This window comes from Grampus griseus, assembly GCF_964374135.1.
Source record: "Grampus griseus genome assembly, chromosome: 12".
Lineage (NCBI taxonomy): Eukaryota > Metazoa > Chordata > Mammalia > Artiodactyla > Delphinidae > Grampus > Grampus griseus.
This window is the reverse complement of record NC_139006.1, coordinates 35,674,511-35,697,308: the sequence shown is the minus strand read 5'-3', so window position 1 is coordinate 35,697,308 and position 22,798 is coordinate 35,674,511. Positions and strand designations below refer to the sequence as shown.

The window sequence follows — 22,798 nt, the reverse complement described above, 5'->3', positions numbered from 1 at the left end:
ACATGTATAGCTGATTTACTTTGTTATGAAGCAGAAAGTGACACACCATTGTAAAGCAGTTATACTCCAATGGAGTTGTTAAAAAAAATAATAATGAGCTGATATTTTTGGTCTAGGAATTTGGCAAAAACAACATCAGCAACTTATTAATTTCCTAATTATATCTTCATTATACTTTATTATTTGCTTCATATGTCCCTTTGTTTTATACATACCTTCCCAATTAGGCTCTAGGCGTTGTTAGAACAGAGACCTTGATTGTTTTGTTCAATGCATCTTTCTCAGTGTAGTGGAATCTGGAGTCAAACTGCCTGCCCCAGACTCAGTTCCCTCAGTCCTGTGACATGAATGGGAGTTCAGCCTGAGGACTGATTTGCAGCCCTGCCCAAGAAAGGCTAGGTAGCAAGCAGGGTAGTGAGGGGTCCAGTGAAGGGCAGAGGTTCCAGGCAACAGGAGTGATGGTGGCTGAGTGAGAGGCTGCAGTGAGTTGACCCCTAGTGCCAGGGGCAGGGAGGTGTGGCTACCATGCAGATGCTTCTCAGCAGGTAGAAGGCTATTTGGGGAACACAGACCACCCCAGGGGGTTAACACAGCCCAGCACATAGATGTACATTAGGTGCTTAGTAAGTATTTGGTGAGGAAATGCAATTGTAGGGCACAGAGCAGTCATACAGTATTGTTTGTGTTTGGTCTTTAAAACATTTTGGAAATCTGTAAGTCTATATATCGAAAACCATTCATAACCTTTGACACAACAATTTTTTCTTGTTTGAATCTATCCCAACAATATCATCAAACATTTATCTATAAGTGTGTTCACTTCAGGTTTTTAATAATAATCAAAATATAAAAATCACTTAAATGACTAACAACAGGGGAAAAATTAAAGAAATTATGTTAGGGTAGAATATTATGTAGCTGTTAAAATCAACAATTTCAAAAACTACTGAATGATTGGGAACGTACTAATGAGATTAAATGAAATTTGCAAAATGTGAAATTATACAGTGAGGCAAATGTTTAAAAACACAAGCATTTTAGTAAGGAATGGCACTAAATTTGTTAGTAGTAATTGTCACTAGGTGTTGGAATGATGGTTGATTTAATTTCTGTATTTTATAAAGCACTGTAAACGATTTAAAAAAAAAATTAGAGCCATACAGTAAGAAGTATTAACTCAGTAGGAGACAGATAAAGACAATAAGTTATAAACATGGTTTTCACCATGGATGGGTGAATAAACATGGTTTTCACCATGGATCCCCTATGGGGATCTTTAGGTTTTAATTTGTTTATGTAACAAGCAAGGGACAAATGTTTTCCTAATAGAAATGGTAATGTGCCTGTCAGCAGCCCAGTGCTTGGGCACCTGCAGCTGTTCTCCTAGAAGAGAGAAGGAAGACTGGCTGGTTCCCACGCAGCTAAGCCAGCTCCTGGGACTGCTTGCAGACAGAGCAAAGCCCCCCTCTTTAATGGCACAAGGGTGGCCTCGAGCAGAGAGGGAGATCTGCCCACCATCCTTGTTCAATCAGAATGTAGCAGTGGCCAGCTCTCCAGCAGTCACCAGATTCTAGCAGGGAAGACAAGAAAGTGAAATTCAGAAGAAGCAAGGCTAGCATGAAGTCAGTTGCTAACTGTAGAATTCTATGGAGTTGCCATGAACAGTAAGACAGGCTCATGCACAGCACAGATGAGATAGTACAAGGTAATTCAAGGACAAAACTTTATATTCCAACCATTTAAAATTCCTGAAACCATCAGGCTAGGCATTCTCTGGTTAATTCACTGTCTAGGCTCTTGAGTCCCCAAATGTCACTAAATAGTTACCAAAAATGTGGTGTTCAAATAAGTTTGGTAAACACTGGGCTTCAAAACTATTAACGCTTCTAGGAGCCCTTCATATGCTAAAGGGTCTTATAGATCCTTATAGAAGTCTTATAGAAGCCAAAGCTGGATCATAAAGAACAAGTAAACAAAATGTCGGAGAAGGTCATTCAAAGCAGAGGAACCAAACAAAATAGAGGTACCCAGCTGAGAAAAAACATGCCATAGTTATTCACTGATTCAACAGATATTTAATGGGAACCACTATGTGTCAGGCGCTAAAGAGTTACTGGGGAGATAGGGCTGAAGGAAACAAACATATCCCCCTAAAATCCAAATCCATGGGTACCAGACATTGAGTATGGAATTACAATGTGATAAATGACATAAAGGAGAATACTGTAGGAGACTTAATCTTGTGTAAATGGGGGTGAGATATGACAAAAGCTTTTTTGTTAAATTTTCTTAAGCAGATTTCTATGATAAATAGGAATTCATGAGGGGTGAGATAGGGAGTAAGGAGAAGAAAATGGAGGGAAGTCAAAAATAGCTGTTTGACTAGAATAGCTCCCATGAAGAGTGGGGAGAACTGTACAACTCTGGTGCAGTACAGAATATGGTACCTTTGAGAAGGCTAAATAAGTAAAGTATGGCTTCAGAGTAGAGTGCAAAGGGTAAAGCAGCAAATTAAGGTTAGAGAGGCAGGCAGGGGCCTGATTTTGCAAGGCTTTTTGTTTGTTTGTTTTTCCCTAAAAACAATTAGATGACAAAAACAGAGTCTAGAATAGATGTACCTGTATATAAAATAAGTGTTATATATGAGATTCTAGAAATATATCTAGGTAGATAGTTAAATATAGGTAGATAGAAGATAGATAGGTAGATGACAGATAGATGACACTTACATAGGCACCTAGATAGATAGATAGACACCTAGATAGATAGATAAAGACAGACCCTAGAGCATAGAAAAGAAAGTGGGCATGTCCACCTTTTTTGGGATGGGGGTTATGTCATTATGGATTCACATAAAAAAGTTGCTAAGGATTTGAGTCTTGAAAGAGAAGGTATCTTCTAGGAGTCAAGCAGTTCATTCCTTACCATTTTAATTTGGCTATTCTCTACCACTCCTGGAGAAAAACTACTCCTTCTGCTAGTCTATCATCAGCTGCATGCCTCTTTGTAAGTTACTTTGATGCTCATTTGATATTCCTTTTCCCAAAACAATGACACAAAATAATGAGCCCATGTTCAGCAGGAGCTGTCAAATTAGCAATATCACAAAACAATAATCAGAGAAAATGGATTGTGGTGTTCATGCTCTAGTAATGACTATTCCTCTGTGGAGCTATTAGCAAAACCAAGGGATTGGATCAGTATGCAATTTTAATGAAGTCAAGAGTACACAAATGGAAAATTACATGGACGGTGTTTTATTTCCTTTTTGCCCTTCTTTTTTACAAACACTAAACCCTTTACCACAGTGAGTGTTTGGAGTCAAGTCACAGAAATCATTAGCACTAGAATTTTTGGAAGGTGATATTTGCCAGTGATCCCACAGGACAGATCACCTACAGTTGTCACAGATCAGCACCCCTGGCTTATTTTAATTTTATTTTTAAATAAAAAAGGAACAACTTAGTTAACCAAAAGAAAAGGTAATACTTAAATTTCCCAGGCATGAATTAGGAGCAATCCCAGCATTTGCTTTTAAGGGGCATGCATAACCTTGCTTTTTTTCAGTTTCCTCACATGTAAAAAGGGCTGGATGAAGGATTAAAATATATGATTCTTTTATAGTGCTGTATTTTTAAAGGCTGCTATAAAATACAGATAAACTGATTCATTAAACCTAAGGGAATGCATGTTTATTACTCTTTCTTTCCTTTTTTTAGTGTGAGGTCTTGCACATCAATCCTTGAAAACTTCCACTAAACAGAGCATCAACCTCTTTCCTCATTAAATAGAAATGGAACCAAAGTGCTTTCTAGGCATCAAACTGTCAATAACTATTTATTTGAAACTAACAAGTGGCAGGCACTTTTCCAGGTTCTGCAGATATTTCACTAAATGAGACACACTGATTCTATCTCCATTATATGAGAAGCCAGTGGGAAAACAAAACAAAACAAACAAAAACATGAATTGATTCTTGAAAAGGGAAGGAAAAAGAAATGAGAATAATGGAAAAAAATAGAACATATAGAAAATAGCAAGGAAGGCTATATAATCGAGTCCAAATATACTAATAATCACAATAAATGTAAATGGACTAAATTGGCTAGTTGAAAGATTTTCAGATTGGATAAAAAGAAAATCCAGCAATATAACATTTAAAAAGGACATGACTGGTGGCGCAGTGGTTGAGAGTCCGCCTGCCGATGCAGGGGACACAGGTTCGTGCCCTGGTCCGGCAAAATCCCACATGCCGCGGAGCGGCTGGGCCCGTGAGCCATGGCCGCTGAGTCTGCGCGTCCAGAGCCTGTGCTCCACAACGGGAGAGGCCACAACAGTGAGAGGCCCGCGTACCGCAAAAAAAAAAAAAAGGACATGACTAAAATATAAGGATACAGAAAGGTTGAAATTAAAAGGATGAAAAAAGATTTGCCAGATAAATATAAAATCTTTAATAAAGTGTGAGTCACCATTTGCATCAAACCATATAGTCTGTGATAACAAAAAGCATCATTAAGGATAGAGAGGGAAACTGTATACAAATAGTACTTTAGTTCAATAGGAAGATATAAAAATTCCAAATTAGTACACATATAACAAAATCTCAAATTTTGCTAGGACAATTGGACAGCCACAGGCAAAAGAATGAACCCTTATCTAACACTACAAACAAAATTAAATAAGAAGGGATCAAAGACCTAAACGTAAGAGCAAAAACTATAAACCTCTTGGAAGAAAGCATAGGAGTAAATATTCATGATCTGAATTTGGCAAAAGATTCATACAAGTGATACCAAAAAGCATGAATGACAGAAGAAAAAACAAGTTGGAGTCAATCAAAATTTAAAGTTTTTATGCTTCAAAGCATTCTATCAAGAAAGTAAAATGAGAACCCACAGAATTGGAAAAAATACTTGCAAATTATCTTAAGTAAGTGAGACAGGATGAGCACTAATGGACAAGTGGAAGACTTGGCTTTGGATAGATGTCCCTACTAAAGTGCAGAAAGAGGATATGGATACAGATGTGGAGGTGGGAGTGTGTATTTCTTTTTTGATTGCTTCATTTTTCTTTACAAGGAAGCATGTGTGTGAGCATGTGTGTCTGTGTCTCTGTGTGTGCTGTTTTTATTAGGAAGCTAAGGATATTTAAGCCATATGTTGGTAAAACAAGACCATTCTCAGACAGTCTGGATACGAGTGAGTATTAGAGAAGACTATCCTCAAAAAAGGTTGATTCTTGAATATAAAATACTTTTATTTGGGTAGTTAGGCTTGCTTCTAAGTGCTCTTTGGAATCTTTCTCACAGAGAAAGTTTCACACCTTTTTAAAGCTCAGTACCACATGTGACTACATGGTACAGGGGTTAAGGGCAAAGAGTGAAGTCAGACTTATTTGAATTGGACAGTTTGCAACTCGCTGGTTGAGAAAAAAATCTTTGGAATAGTGGAGGAGTCCAGTAACTTCACTTAGTTCATTTAAAAAGCACCTACCCTATAGGGCTGCTGGAAATATTAGATAAAGTATACATAAATACTCTAATAGACAATGTTCAATCAGGAAACAGAAGCCATACTATGTATGTACTATGTATGTAGGAGTTTAACATATATAATGGGGGTTAATGACTTGTGGAAATGCTGGGGAAGTAGTGGTCAGAGAAGCTGCTCCTGAAATTAGTAAAGTTGATACCAAAGATCTCAGCTGTAAATGCCAAACTAGATGTTTCTCTCCATCTCACCAGGAAGCTGCTGTAATTCTTGAGATTCTCTGATATGATGTTACCAATTGTTTCAGTCTTCTGTGGCAAAGTGGGTGGGAAAATCTACTATGGATTTCCTGTCCTTCTTTATTTTCACTTTGCAAATCTCCTGGGAGTTCCTCTCATTGATAAACTCTAAGCCAAAACACTGCAGGGAAGGAGATTCTGGGAAACATAATTCACAGTCTTAGAAGAGGTGGTGGTGGTGTTAGCCCAGTGCTTACTTAACATGGTAAATTATAAAAGAAAAATTTACAAAGAAACTGGATATAAAATAAATTGCTGAATATATAGTATCTCCCTTATATAATTCCCATGTTTTGTGTGTTTCACAACTTCATTGTACACTCAATTTCAATTAGTGAAATTAAGAAAAAGGATTGTAATATATAGTCGTGTCAAGTTTAAGAGTTTGAGAGATTCCATTCAGACCATTAGCCTGTTTTTATGTGCCAGAGAAAATCACCTCTGATCATGATTACTATATGACGGTCTACTGCACACATTAAAGGTTTGATTCTTAAAGTGTTTACTGTGCATCCAGTGTATAAGCATTGCATTATATGACTGGAGGAATACTGAGATAAATGTAAAACACAGTCCTTTCAAATGATGAAATCACCTAAAAAAGCTGGAATTACCGGCAGATTGTGTGGTGGTGAACCTACGGTTAAAGAAGACACTGAAGAACATCATCTAAGAGATTATTTTGAACAGTGTGGGGGGAAAATTGAAGTGATTGAAATCATGACTGATCGAGGCAGTGGCAAAAAGAGAGGCTTTGCTTTTGTAACCTTTGATGACCATGACTCTGTAGACAAGATTGTCATTCAGAAATACCACACTGTGAATAGCCACAACTGTGAAGTAAGGAAAGCCCTATCTAAGCAAGAGATGGCTAGTGCCTCATCCAGCCAAAGAGGTCAAAGTGGTTCTGGAAACTTTGGTGGTGGTCGTGGGGGTGGTTTTGGTGGGAATGGCAGCTTTGGTCATGGAGGAAAGTTTAGTGGTCGAGGTGGCTTTGGTGGCAGCCGCGGTGGTGGTGGATATGGTGGCAGTGGGGATGGCTATAATGGATTTGGTAATGACAGAAGCAGTTTTGGAGGTGGTGGAAGCTACAATGATTCTGGCAATTACAACAATCAATCTTCAAATTTTGGACCCATGAAAGGAGGAAACTTTGGAGGCAGAAGTTCTGGCCCCTGTGGTGGTGGAGGCCAATACTTTGCCAAACCCCGAAACCGAGGTGGCTGTGGTGGTTCCAGCAGCAGCAGTAGCTGTGGCAGTGGCAGAAGGTTTTGATTACTGCCAGGAAACAAAGCTTAGCAGGAGAGGAGAGCCAGAGAAGTGACAGGGAAGCTACAGGTTACAACAGATTTGTGAGCTCAGCCGAGCACAGTGGTGGCAGGGCCTGGCTGCTACAAAGAAGACATGATTTAGACAATACTCACGTGTATGGGCAGAAAGACTCGAGGACTATTTGTGACTAATTGTATAACAGGTTATTTTAGTTTCTTTTCTGTGGAAAGTATAAAGCATTCCAACAAAGGGTTTTAATGTAGATTTTTTTTTTTTTGCACCCATGCTGTTGATTGCTAAATGTAATAGTCTGATCATGACGCTGAATAAATGTGTCTTTTTTTAAAATGTGCTGTGTAAAGTTAGTCTACTCTGAAGCCATTTTGGTAAACTACCCCAACAGTGTGAAGTTAGTATTCCTTCAGGGTGATGCCAGGTTCCATTCAAAATTTATTTACAGCCTGCTTTGGTGGAGAAGCTACTGTCTTCTGAAACCTTGGTGTAGTTGAACTGACAGTTACTGCATTGTGACCTGGAGTTCACCGTGAAAAGGGTCACCCAAGCCAAGTCATGGAGTTTTTTGATTATTAATATATGATTGTCGGCACATCCTATGCAATATATCTAAATTGGATTATGGTACCAGATATAGATGGGAATGAAGCTTGTGTATCATCAATTATCATGTGTAATAAATAAACAATTTAATACCCTCTTAAAAAAAAAAACCACAGTGCTTGCCGTCAAGAAACTTGCAGACTTAACAGAGAGCAAATGGCTAAATGATAAGGACAAATTCAATTGCTAATTTCTGTTGGCATTCCAGTATCAATCTGTTTATTCTCATTTTCCTCTTGACTCCTCTTAATTTATCTGTATTTTTAGTTTGGAGATCTTATAGTCAGGGTATAAAATGCCAAACATGCTTAGATGAATTCACATATGTGAAGTTAGCATTCCTGCCATATCGTGATGAGAACTTGAATGTTCCATAAAACTTCTATTTAAATAAAGATAACATTTTCTCCCTAAACTACCTCTAACAGTTATAAAAACTTTTGGCTCCTTTATTTCTAGAATATTGAGACTTGCTAAACAAATTCTTATTCACTCGAATATGGATTTTCCAGTCTGAGTGCTTTGATTTTTGCAGGCATTTGGTCTCTCAGCCTGGAATGAATTTCCCTCTTTTGTCTGCCAGGCAGGACCCTACCCATCTTTTGAGACTTATCTTGAGCATTGTCTTTTGTAAGGAAACCCACTTCATCTCTCCCAGCTAGAATTAGATGCTTCCTTTACTGGGTCAGAGTCTATTTCTATCACACTGTTACAGTTGTGCTTGCTTTTCAAACAGTGTGTTGTCACTGTTTAATCCACATCACCACCACTGCACACTGATCTCCTTAATCTATGGATGGGGTCTGATTCATCTTTGTGTCCTCCGTGCTTATTTCATTATAGTCCCTGTATTAGTTTCCTGTTGCTATAGAAGAAAATTACCTCAAGTTTAATGGCTTAAAACAACACAGACTGGGCTTCCCGGGTGGCGCAGTGGTTGAGAGTCCGCCTGCCGATGCAGGGGACACGGGCTCGTGCCCCGGTCCGGGAAGATCCCACATGCTGCAGAGCGGCTGGGTCCGTGAGCCATGGCCACTGAGCCTGCGCGTCCAGAGCCTGTGCTGCGCAAGCGGAAAGGCCACAACAGTGAGAGGCCCACGTACCGCAAAAAAAAAACCCCAAAAACCCACAGGCTTATTATTTTATAGTTCTGGAAGTCAGAAGTTTGAAATGGGTCTGACTAGGCTAAAAATGAGCAGTGCTGTGTTCCTTCTAAAGCCTCCAGGGGAGAATCTGTTTTCTTGCCTTTTCCAGCTTCCACAGGCTGTGTCCATTCCTGCAGTCCTGGCTGTTTCTCCATCTTCAAAACCAGAGTAGCTCTTCAATCTCCCTCTACCTCTTACAAGGATCCTGGTGGTTACATTAATCCAGGATGATCTCCCAAATCAAAATCCTTAACTTAATCCTATCTGCCAGGTCTCTTTGCCATGTTCACAGGTTCTGAGGATTAGGATGTAGACATCTTTGGTTGTTGAGGGGGTACCTTGTGCTGCTTACCACAGTGTCCAAACAACATCTGCTCAATTAACGAGGCATCCACATATCTGAGCCCCATCCATTCCCTGAATAATGATTTCTTTGCACTCCCTGGACCTCTTTCAGCTCTGTACAATCTTGTGGCATGGAGTACAGACCTTTGTATTTTTCTGTGTGTGTATGCTCTGTGTTTTTTTAGATACATTCCTATAGGTGATGATTTCAATTATGCTTCCGATAGAAACAGTGCCATTTGACTCACCTAAGGAATAAAAATATTGTAAAGTTTAGATTTTTAGTTTTTTATAAAACTATTAGGCTTTCTCAAATCCCATTTTTTACACAGCCCCTCTCCTGTAGTACAACGTAGAAATACTTTGACTTAGGAAGAGGGAGAGTGAAGAGGTACAGTTAATGTTTGGTGAGAAAGACAAAATATGCCATTATTGTCACATGAAATAGACTGAGATTTGCCTTTAGATCTTAAAATTAACAAATGAAAAAGGAAAGATAACAGTATAGTTTCCAAACTGGTTTACCTTTATTCTGACTCTTTTTAAATCTTTTTTCCTCTCATCTACTTTGTCTTCCTTTTATTATTCTTTATTTCCTATTGGGTCATGTTTGATTTAGAATAACCCTGTACAATGTTTCTTTTAAATTCTCTTATCCATTTTTTAAAATTTCATTTTGGGATTTGTGTTATTATTTATCCACTGTCTATTTTAATCTCTTGAGGAACCCAAATCAAAAATTCTCTTACCACCTTTATTTAAAATAAATTTGAAATCCACATTTTATTGCAAAGACATCCGTTGACTTTATGTTGCTGCCGTCAGTATTAATGCTGTCACTTGAAGTCTAAATTGTCGACATAAGTGTCAAAGAAGATGCCAATAAAAAGGTGTCATTGATTTGCACTCAAATCACCTGAGAAATAGTGACAAGTTGGCATAGGAGAGAAAAGCATATGAATGCCATAAGGATATGTAAGTCTCATTGATGTCAGTTTAAAACCAATTCAAATTTTAGCAGAAATTATTATTTGAAGTGTCTGAATTTATATTTGGCAATTGCAAGAAAGCTTTGAGGTCATAGAAGGAACCCAAGGTAGGATAAAGAAACAAAAAATCACGGCAGAAAAAATAAGTAATTCTATGGCAGGTATCCTATTGATTTTCAATGATTCTGGGGGATCTATTCAACCTTCCTAACACTTTGATTCTCTACCTTCAACACTGTGGTGGGGATGACTAAGTAATTTAGGACACAGAAACAAGTGCCACGAACACAAAAATCACAACACAGAGTATAATGAATTACAAATCACTAATTTTGGTTGTCGGTAAAATAAGAAACAAGCTAAAAATACCCCATATGGCCACTAATATTAAACATGATATTGGAAGAATTAGGCAATGCAACTAAAAGAAAGCAAACGGGCATAAACATTGGAAAAGAAGAGGTAAAATTATTTCTAGTTGCAAAATGTATGATTCTCTTTCAAGAAAACTCAAGACAATCCATTGATATGTGCTCTGTTCTGAAATCTTCTCATTTTATCCCAACTCCCCAAATACTAACAAAAAGTTGACCATTTCCCAAGGAATTGTTTTATAAAAGCAAATTGGATTTATCATAATATTATATTTTGCTGAAAGAAGCTCATAGCTTTCATTTTTACAGTTTACCATTACACAGAACTTTTGAACATGAAAATATTACCCATCTAGGATTAATATATTTGAAATTTTAGAGTTTGATATTTTGAAAAATATCAAAGTTAGCTTTAAAAAAGGTTGTAGAGTTGTCTGGATTTACATAAAATTATATAGAGTCTTATATAAAAATGATAAGAGGGAAATGTTTTTCAACCTGATTCTTAGACTAAGATACTCATGTGTCATACCTGTAGCTTCACAGAGACTACCTGAGAGAGCTTTTTTACCTAGTCAATGTCTTGTTTTAAATCCACACTAGCAGTATGGACTTTGAATTTCTGCTCAGACGTATATACAAGGGAAAAGCATGTATAACATTCATCTTAATTTTTCCTGCCTTACATATAAATGCAAAATTATTGAGAGCAGAGATAGCATAATAGAATAATTTGAGAACTAGGTAGAGCTTAGTGAATTATTTTAAGAGTTACTTCCAATAAATCAACTGTAAATTCTTAAACTTATCCTAAATATACAAAATTAATGTCATCTTGTTATAGTAGACACATAACCAGGAAAATTCAGATGTAAATAAGCAAGTTCTTTGTTGGCTATTTATACATGCATTATTATACATTGCATTATACATGCAATATTGTCTTCTAGATGTTTTCTTCAGTTGCTGAATTTAGCTACTTATACTACTGATATTTTCAGTTTATAACTGAGCATGATTTTCAGTTATTATGACTTTTAAATGATTCAAATGAAATAAACTGAAACAAAATGATATATTCTTTTTATATTCAATTCTGGAGTGGTCTGAGCATATAAATATACAAATTAATTTAACAATAATTTAACAACTCTGTTCAGCTTTGCAACCTCTATCTGACTTTACTATCATTTAAAATAATTTTATTTACATGTCTTATTAATATACCATCGCATAAATTGAAATTTTAAAATGTTACTAAAGGGCTTCCCTGGTGGTGCAGTGGTTAAGAATCCACCTGCCAATACAGGGGACGTGGGTGTGAGCCCTGGTCTGGGAAGATCCAACATGCCGCGGAGCAACTAAGCCCATGCACCACAGCTACTGAGCTTGTGCTCTAGAGCCCGCAAGCCACAACTACTGAAGCCCACACACCTAGAGCCCGTGCTACACAACAGGAGAAGCCACCACAATGAGAAGCCCGTGGGCCACAGTAGCCCCTGCTTACTGCAACTGGAGAAAGCCCACACAGCAATGAAGACCCAGCGCAGCCAAAAATAAATAAGTAAATAAAATAAATTTATTAAAAAAAAGAAACCTTATTTTAAAAAAAGTTACTAAAGCCTTAACAATTAAAATTATAGATATTTTCTTCACCTTATTGTACATTATTTGAAATATATTAGTGTCATATTTTAACAATGGAGCACTTTCATTATTTGTAATGTTAGAGAAAGATCACTGCTATCAATTTAATTCCACACTTAAAATACTATAGTAACAACCCAGAAATGATTTTTTCCCCCTCTTTTTCCCAGATTTTGATAATTCCCTCAATTACTTGCTCTAGAAACTTTCTGGAAACTGCCATGTAATTTGATGTCATTAAAAAATAAAGGTTAATTTGCTCAATTGCTAAGACTTTAATTACAACACATCAGTTATTTAGACTGTTTGACATTTCCTGTAAATTCCTTTAATTAGGAAACCCTTAGAGAGTCTTATGAAAGGAGATGAAATCACTAAAATATGTTGACAGAGATAGATATATTTCCTCTTACTGAATGAGCTCAAAACATCATAAACATTTGGAAAAACCCAAGAATTATAATTTTACAGTTAAAATGTTGAGTGGTATGACCTCAAATTCTTTCTGGGTTTGTTGTGATTGCTTTATTGCCCATTTATTTGTTGGGAAGGAGAATGAGCTTGCATTGATAGGGAAAAAAATTGTGATTAAAGAAAGGGTACTCATTAAAGTGTGTTACAAGAGAGGGTCTATAAATTGTTAAGCTGGAAATTCAGAACCTCAGAGTTTACAATCAGGAGGGGAAAAAAAATCCTTAGATTTCAAAGTTGTGTAATTTAATTACATTTTATGTTTAAGTGTTTACCAAGAGTAGAAGAGTAGTTCAGCCTGTAACATAATTGTGTAATGTCAAGAACAAAACAAAAATGCAGATTGAAAACAAGCCCACCTTTTATGCTACTCAGTGTGAAACATATGTAGACTTCCTCATGGACAGTAACCCCATAATCACAGAACCCTGTCAAACCAGCTATGCCGTATGTGTGTATATAGATAAAGGAAATTGCCTCAACATATCCAGGCACCATAAAAAAGTGTACATTTAATCATGGATAAGAAGCAAATATTGAAATGTTAAATTCAAAGAGATTCTTAACTCACTCCCACTTTGACCCTATTTCTGAGTCATTTCCTATATGAATAAGAGTATACATGTGAAGGCCTACTTTATTAGGATTAAGACACTTTTCTAACAAATAAATAGGTTTTAAGTACAAACCAGTATCTACTGCAAAGTTGAAAGAGAGAAATGGGGTGGTGTGAAGCTCATGGTCAGAACTGAGGTTGAGAAAGCAAAAGACTAGAGAAGCTCTGGAATGGGGCATCTTCATACCTGGAGCTGGTGTCACGAGCCTGTGTTGTCTGGCAAATCTGAAAAACAAGACCAGGTTAGGTTTTTAAGTGACAACATTACTAATAACGATAACTAAAGTTTATTACAAATGTAATATATTCCAGGTGGAATTGAGTCCATAATCCTCATCTTGAGCCTGTGGTATATGCACCTGTATTATCCTTACTTACACGTAGGAAAGGTGAAACTTAAGGAGTCTGAGGATATTGTCAAGGGCACATGGCAAGCTGGTATCAGAGCTTTATCTCCTGCTACCTTCTTTCACCTTTGGGAAGGTACTGGGAGGAATTAAAATGAGATTATCAGGCTGGAGGCCACTGTCCAGAAATTTGAAACACTGAGCAGAGTCCACTTACCCTTTCTTAAGTCTCACACTTAAGAAGTGAGAAATTATACTCTACCTCCTTGAAGGTGAACTATCTACACAAATTAGAATTCTTCTATTTGGGATATTTGTTTCTTCTCCCCAGTTATTTATTTGTTCAATAATTTGTTTATACAGTCTGGCCTTGTGGATGCTTATTTTACACTTTGGATTATAATATATTTATTTATTTATTTATTTTTAATTTATTTTTGGCTGTGTTGGGTCTTTGTTGCTGCATGCGGGCTTTTCTCTAGTCGCAGCTAGCGGGGGCTACTCTTCGTTGCGGTGCACGGGCTTCTCATTGCAGTGACTTCTCTTGTTGTGGAGCACGGGCTCTAGGCGCACGGGCTTCAGTAATTTTGGCATGTGGGCTCTAGAGCGCAGCCTCAGTAGTTGTGACGCACGGGCTTAGTTGCTCCGCGGCATGTGGGATCTTCCCAGACCAGGGCTCGAACCTGTGTCGCCTGCATTGGCAGGCGAATTCTTAACCACTGCGCCACCAGGGAAGCCCTCTTTATTTATTATGTTACTCAAATTATACCAAAATTTGGCCTTGGGAGCTCTTTTAGTTGGCACCTGTGTCCCTTTGACATACCCTATCATTGTGGGGGGGTTTTGTTTTGGTTTTTTGTTTCATTTTGTTTTTGTTTATTTTTTAGTAATTCATTACTTTCTAACACCACAAAATGGTTTAGGCTCATCTTATATATTCTCTTCCCTAGTCCTAGATTCAACTATTTCTCCAAGGAGCCCTTATTCCTTTCATTACTACTAGAGTGTCATTTCTACTAGGACCTGTCAGCTGACAGAGAAGCAACTACATGACTATGTATTCTAACTCATGTACATACATTTATCTATAAATGTTTCTATATTTAGACATCTGTTTCAGTATTAAGCTAAACATGACTTCACACTGATTCTCCAACTCTAATCCATTACCACATGGATCCCTCTAGCCCCCTTTCCTTGCTTTTCTGGAACCCCGCCCCCCTCCTCTGAGAAATGAAGCTCCCACCATTCGTAATCCATTCACTAAATTGTTCAGTTCTAACATACATGACAGTGATTTCTACATTGCTAACTCAACACCCATGGGAAACAACTTTATTATCTAGAATACAGTGCTTATCTACAATTCCTTTTCCCTTTAATTTTTTAGACTTTGTTCATTTCCAAAGATACTTAGTCAGCACCTTTTTCTCCCACCATCTTCAGCAAAGTTGTTTCGTACATGAATAATACAGTTAGATTCTTTTGTCACATTATGTTTTCTTTCCTGGAATCCTCAGACCTGCTAAATGATATTTTTAAATTTGTATGCATTAAAGTTATAGCTCTCTTCATCCTGTAAAGTTCTGACCAAAGCATAGTGCCATTATCATCCATGATATTTTACAGAATAGTTTCACCATCCTAAAAAACGCTTGTGCTTCGTGTACTCAGTCTCCACTCAATGAACCCCTGATAACAACTGATCTTTTTATTGTCTCCTTAGTTTTGCCTTTTCCAGAATGTCTACAGTTGGAATCATATACTATGTAGCTTTTTCAGGGTGGCTTCTTTCACTTACTAATAAGCGTTTACAGGTCCTCCATGTCTTTTCATGGCTTGAGAGCTCATTTATTTTTAGTGCTGAACAATATTCCATTGTCTTGGTGTACCACAGTTTATTTATCTGTTCACCTATTAGAGAACATCTTAGTTGTGCAGGTTTTTATGTGGGCATAATAGGAGCATGATTATTAGATTGTATGGTAAGAGTACGTTTAGTACTGTAAAAAAACAAAAGCAAAAACTGCCGAACTGTCTTCCAAAGTGGTTGTACCATTTAGCATTCCCACCAGCAATGAATGAGAGTTCCTGTTGTTTCACGTTTTCACCAGCATTTGGTGTTGTCAGTGTTATGGATTTTTGCCGTTCTAATTATTGTGTAGTGGTTTCTCATTCATTGTTGTTTTAATTTGCATTTTCCTGACAACATATGATTTAGACCATCTTTTCATATGCTTATTTACCATCGGTATATCTCCTTTGGTGAGGTCAGTTCAGGACTTTTAAAAAACGTGTGTTTTTTTTTTTTTTTATTGCTGAGTTTTGAGAGTTCTTTGTATATTTTAGATAACACTCCTTCATAAGATATGTCTTTGGCAAATATTTTCTCCCAGTCTGTAGCTTGTCTTTTTATTCTCTTGACATGGCTTTCACAGAGTAGCAAATTTTAATTCTAATGAAATCTAGGTAATCAATTTTTTCTTTCATGTATCATGCCTTTGGTGTTGTATCTAAAAAGTCATCACCAAACCCAAGGTCATCTCAATTTTCTCCCAGATTCTTCTAGGAGTTTTATAGTTTTGTGTTTCACATTTAGGTCTGTGATCCAGTTTGAGTTAACTTTTTGTAAAGGGTGTAAGGTCTTGTCTAGATTGTTATTATTTTTTGCATGTGGATATCCAGTAGTTCCAGCATTATTTGTTGAAAAGACCATCTTTTCTCCATTGTATTATACTTGTTCCTTTGTCAAAGATCAGTTGACTATATTTATGTAGGTCTCTTTCTGGACTTTTTTTTTTTTTTTGCGGTATGCGGGCCTCTCACTCTTGTGGCCTCTCCCGTTGCTGAGGACAGGCTCCGGACGCGCAGGCTCAGCGGCCATGGCTCACGGGCCCAGCCGCTCCGCAGCATGTGGGATCTTCCCGGACCGGGGCACGAACTCGTGTTCCCTGCATCGGCAGGCGGGCTCTCAACCACTGCGCCACCAGGGAAGCCCCTCTTTCTGGACTTTTTATTCAGTTCTAATGACCTATTCTTTCACCAACACCAAACTTGATTACTATATCTTTATAGTAAGTCTTGAAGTTGAGTGGTGTCAGTTCTAAAACTTTATTCTTTTCCTTCAATATTGTGTTGGTTATTCTGGGTCTTTTACTTCTCTATATAAACTTTAGAATCAGTTTGTTGATATCCCCAAAATAACTTGCTGGCATTTTGATTGGGAAGAACTGACATCTTGATAAAATTGAGTCTTTCTATTCTTGAACATGGAATATATCTCTATCTATTTAGCTTTCACTTGATTTTATTCATTAGGTTTTTAGTTTTCTTCATACAGATCTGTACATATTTTGTTAGATTTATGCCTACATCTTTCATTTTTATGGGTGCTAGTAAATAGTACTGTATTTTAGATTTCAGATTCCACTTAGTCAACACTGGTATATAGGAAAGCAATTGACTTCTGTCTATTAACCTTGAATCCTGCAACCCTGCTATAATTGCCTATTAGTTCCAGGAGTTTTGCTTTTTTTTTGCTAATTCTTTCAGATTTTCTACATAAGCAGTTATGTCATCTGTGAACAAAGGCAGTTTATTTCTTCCTTGCTGATCTTCTTTTTTCCCCTACATTTTATTTTCTTTTATTGTCTTACTGCATTTACTAGGGTTCATTTTTTAAAACTTGTTTTAATGTGTAATTCTTTAATCACAAATGATGTTGAGTATCTTTTCATATGCTTATTTATCATTTTCGTGGTTTCATTGGACTTTACCATGAGAACATGATGGGCTTTCTGGAGGTAAAACTGATGAATTGTGGGATCCCCCCGAATAATGCAGCCATCCTCCAGAAGTTTCCTACTCTCATGTTCATCCACACTCAACTTGCAACAGTTTGTAAAAATTACCATTTAATTGTTCTTACCAGTTTATGATGCTAGCAACTTCTGCATCAAGTAAGCGAATCTCAGATTTGTCTCTGGATTTACCTATCTCTCCAGATTTCCAGATGGCAGTTGGCCTTGCAACTTCAGTAATCTGCTGGCTTCAAGAAAAGTCACTGATTTGCAGCTTCTCCAGCTTTTTCTCTTGCAAAGACAGGAGTGATGACTTCCAAACTCTCTACATATTGATTCTAAATCTAGAAGTCACCAAAAATCCTTTTAAACATGTCTTTTCTTCTCTCAATTTCCATTTTAGATTCTTAAAAAAATCAAAATAAGCAGAAATTATATTCATTTATTTTAAGAACTAACAATTTACATAGAAAGATGATACATACATACAGGATTTTCATAACTACAGAGAAGTCAATGTCTGGCTTCAAAGCCTCAAAGGACAGGATGACTTTTGTTAGGGACTAATGCATCTGGTGACTTTAAGTTGAAGTCAATGCTCATTTACCATTCTGAAAATCCTAGGACCCTTAAGAATTATGTTAAATCTACTCTGTGCTTTATAAATGGAGCCACAAAGCCTGGATAACAGCACATCTGTTTACAACATGGATTACTACATATTTTAAGCCCACTGTTGACACCCACTGCTCATAAAAAAATATTCCTTTCAAAATATTACTGTTCATTGACAATGCACCTCGTCACCCAGGAGCTCTGATGGAGATGCACATGAGATTAATGTTGTTTTCATGCCTGCTAATGACACAACATCCATTCTGCAGCCCATGAATCAAGGAGTCATTTCAACTTTCAAGTCTTACTATTTGAGAAATACATTTCATAAGGCTATAGCTGCCATAGATAGCATTGATAATTCCTCTGATGGATCTGGGCAAAGTAAATAAAAACTTTCTGAAAAGTATTTACCATTCTAGATGTCATTAAGAACATTTGTGATTCACGGGAAAAGGTCAAAGAATCAACTTTAACAGTAGTTTAGAAGAAGTTGATTCCAACCCTCATGAGTGACATTGAGGGGTTCAAGACTTCAGTAGAGGAAGTAACTGCAGATTTGGTCAAAATAGCAAGAGAACTAGAATTAGAAGTGTAGCCTAAAGATGTGATTGAATTTTTGCAATCTCATAATAAACTTCAACGGATGAAGAATTGTTTCTTATGGATGAGCAAAGAAAGTGGTTTCTAGAGATGGAAACTACTCCTGGTGAAGATGCTGTAAAGATTGTTGAAATGACAACAAAAGACTTAGAATACTACATAAATTTAGTGGTGGGGTTTGAGAGGATTGATTGCCGTTTACAAAAACATTTTTTAAAACATTTAAAAAACATTTTTTATTGGCTAACATTATTTTTTAAAGTAAGGCTTATTGAGATATAATCTTCATACATTGGAATCTTATTTATTTATTTATTTAAAATTGAAGTATAGTTGACTTACAACATTATGTTAGTTTCAGGTATACAACATAGTGATTCAATATCTCTATATAGATTATACTCCATATAAAGTTATTATAAAATATTGGCTATATTCCCAGTGCTGTGCATTATATCCTTTTATATGGACAGGAAAACCAAAAACATTTGTGTGACTCACTTTACTGTGATATGCACTTTATTGTAGTGGACTTGTACCAAACCTGCACTACCTCTGAGGTATGCATATATATGTGTGTGTGTGTATATATATATATATATATATATATATCAGCTTATTTGCCTTTATGTTATCTTTCCAGACTACTACGTATTCTCCATTTTATATTCTGAGTTATTGGCTTTCATATTATTTAGTTTTCTTTTTATTTCAGGTTTCAGTTGATACTTCTTCAAGCCACCAGTTTGCTTCCATCAGGGGCAAGGCTGTGAAATCTGTGTATAAAATATAATAATACACTGCCTTTAATATGTCCTGAATGATCATTCCATCAGCAAATTAATAAATTTGAGATGTATATTATGGCTATTTCTGGACACTTTTGCTGATTTTCAAGTTCTCAGCTTTGTCCTGAAAAAGTGTAATTGTCTAGGTTAAGAAATGTCTGGGTAAATTAGGTGTTACTAACTCTCATATCAAGTGTTATAAGCTGCTTCAAATTCCTTGTGGGATAAGCAAAATAACTCTGAAGACTTACAAAATAAGACCCTTACAATTGTGGTTAATATTCAAAGTCTGCTCATTAATTCTCTACAATTTGCTTCATAAATTTGTGAGAATCTGAATCCTTATGCTTTACTATATGCATGGTTTGACTTTATGGATTTAATTAAAGAAAATTATTTACTATCCAGTCTTTGAAAGAAAAGAAAAGCATAAGAAAAGAAAGCATAATTTTCTCAGTAATTCGTGTAAGACACATTTTCTATACTATCTCTTTCAATATTATTCATACAACAAAGAAATTGCCACGGAGCATATTTTTAAACACACACTGGGCTCTCAGTGATTGCTCTAATTTCCTTCAATGAATTAGAAAACAGATGTGAATCTCGATTTCTTTAAAAGACGGTGTAACAGGATACTCAGATTCATTCTTCCAAATTTTATTTTTCTTGGCAATGATTAAGTTTTCTAATATTCTCCATTTCCCTCACTTCATGATGTTTTGCTAAGAGCATCACTGAAGTCCACTTGGACAGAAGTAGTACTTGATGAAATTAGATGGCTCCACATTAAATTGATGAGGAGGCAAAGTGAAGGAGACAGGAGATGCTCAAGGTTATATATCTGGATATGTATTTCAGATTCAGTCATTTTCTTTCAAAATGTTGAAGACTATTCCATTTTCTTTTTTTTTTTTTTTGACTATTCCATTTTCTTATAGTCTCCAGGATTACTAACAAGGTGTCGGACACCCATCTGACCTTCATTCCTTTATAGGCAATCTGTTGTGTTTTGCGTTACCTCTTGGGAAATTTTTGGATAGTCTTTTGATCTTTGAGGCCCTGACATTTCACCAGGAGATATTGCATTGTGTGTCTTTTGTCATTCCTCCAGATAACGAAGACTTATCTTTTTCATCCCTGGGAAAATGTAAACTGCTGTTTCTTTCATTATTGCCTCTCTCCACTTTCTGAGAATTCTTTGTGTAGTGGTCCAGTTTCTAGATAAATACTGAATTTCCTAGATTGATCTTCCATGTCTTTACTCATCTTTAATATTCTCCATCTCTTTGTTTGATTCTATATCCTAGAGTCCTTTTCTGTGTCCTGTATATAATCTCTTTCCTTCCAGATTCAGTTCTTTAATTTATTTATGTTGGTCCTTCTCTTTTGTGCTATCTTTCTCAACTGTCTGGTAATCCTGTTCATCCAACCATATTTAAGGATGAAGAATTATGCTGAAAATCATAGGAGCTGTTTTGGATTTCCTCAGGACACTTTTAGACCTATTTCCTCCTGGCTTGCACACTGACTGTCAGCAATGTGTACAAGGAATGAAAGCATCTACTTGCTGCCTTTGCTTTAGGGAGAACAGACTTGGATCTTAGACACACTGCACTCCGCTTTCAGTGCCGGAATTAAGATGTTTTTATCCTAGAGTCTTGGTTCCCAACCTAGAAGCCTAGCTTTCCCCAGGCAGATTATCCCATGTTATTTTTGTCAGTATCATTCCAGATTTACCTTTGGAACCCCTTATCCTTCAGTCACTCTGTAAGTGTGGCGGCCAGGAGGCTAGTCGGCATGAGAGGTCTTTTGCAGAGTGCCTTTCAATCATTGGTCTGAATGCATCCTCCCTGCGCTTGTTCTGTGAATCTCCAAACTGAGCTTGGTGCCCGAGAGATATAATTCCCACCTTTACTTTGGATTTCTCCGCAGTGTTTCCTGGACAGTGGTCTCTCCTTTACAGACTGTCTCTATACTTCCATCTGTTTTGCTTTTCCAGAAATTCATAAAATTATCTCTGCTCTTCTAGACCTTTTTTTCCCAATGTTGTTACAGTTTTTTTTCTTCTCATTCATTTTCACTGTATTTTCATTGGGATTTTATAAGGGAGAGGGGGTAAGTGTTGATGTTCAGTCACTCCTTTTGAATGGGAAATGCAAAATCAATATTTTAGTTTTATGTAGAGGCACTATTCCGTGGTATTTAAGAGAATAGACTCTAGAACCTGATTGCCTGGGTTTGAATCCTGACTCTACCCCTTTGGTGTTTGACATTGTGCAAATCACTTAATTCCTTAATTAAATATCTTTGTCTGTAAAATGTACAGGCCCTAATAGTACTTGATAGTACTTATCTCATAGGGTTGTTTTTTTAATGTATACATGTTACATATTTACAAAATGCTTATTGTACAAAAATTATCAATAAATTTTATTATGAAGACATTCATGTTACACGAGCTTGCCTACATTCTGTGAATTTTATACCTCCTTAAGAAGAGTGCCAAATATGATGCTAAAATAATACACCATAGTATGTAATAATATTTTTTGGTTTTTTCTTATTATGTCTTTTCTTTTCTTTTTTAGTACTTAAGAGGGTACCAAACATATCACCTCCACGAATCCCTTTGGCCAGCTGTTTCAGTATTCAAAGGTCATGATTTATGAAGTGAGTACATTGTATCTTCTTATGAGTGAATATTTATGGGCTGTTAGTTATCTTAAAGAGAAAGACATAATGAGTCGTCTGCCATGGCTTTTATGCATCAAAACTGGGTCGATATGAACAGATACGGAGTGAGAGGTCTATTATGTAGATGCAGTTCATCTCTAAGGGATGCAGCACTCTGGTAAAGATTAACAGATTTCTGGTAGAGAAACAAATTGAACCACAAGTCTGGAAATATGGTTTATACACCCTGCATTGCTAACTAACCCAGTTCATAACCGTTGTTTTCTGTTGCTGACAACTGAATGCCTGCTCCCTGTACTCTGTATTTTGAAATGACTCAGTAGGTTGTGCCTTGCACAGCAGCTCCATTCAAGGTACAGGTGCTTAGGCTATAGGGCAGTAAACACATTCAGCAGGCTCCAAAGTTAAGCTGCTTTGGAACGTTCATGATTTTTGAAAACTGTAAAGCCATCTGAAGCAATGCTCTGATGAAAATACCACTGAGAAGTTATTTCCTATGAAACGAGCAGCACAAGGTGATCCAGAAGAGAACATGAGTCCACAGTTTTATAAGTGATACATTAATATCTCTACGTAATGAAGTAATTTGAAATTTGCAAAAATGAAGAGAATGGCTAAAGAAAAGAACTATTATTATCTTCTAAGCATGGCCTAGTGTTAAAATCAAACCATTTGCTATGGGG

At 36.7% G+C, this 22,798-nt stretch overlaps 1 pseudogene across 1 annotated transcript; it reads left to right on the top strand.

Annotated features, from left to right (window-relative positions):
• The first annotated feature begins 6,373 nt into the window (after positions 1-6,373).
• On the top strand, positions 6,374-7,112 carry LOC309830515 (heterogeneous nuclear ribonucleoprotein A1-like; annotated as a pseudogene). The gene has a single exon. The product of its transcript is annotated as a heterogeneous nuclear ribonucleoprotein A1-like (transcript).
• The last annotated feature ends 15,686 nt before the right edge of the window (positions 7,113-22,798 follow it).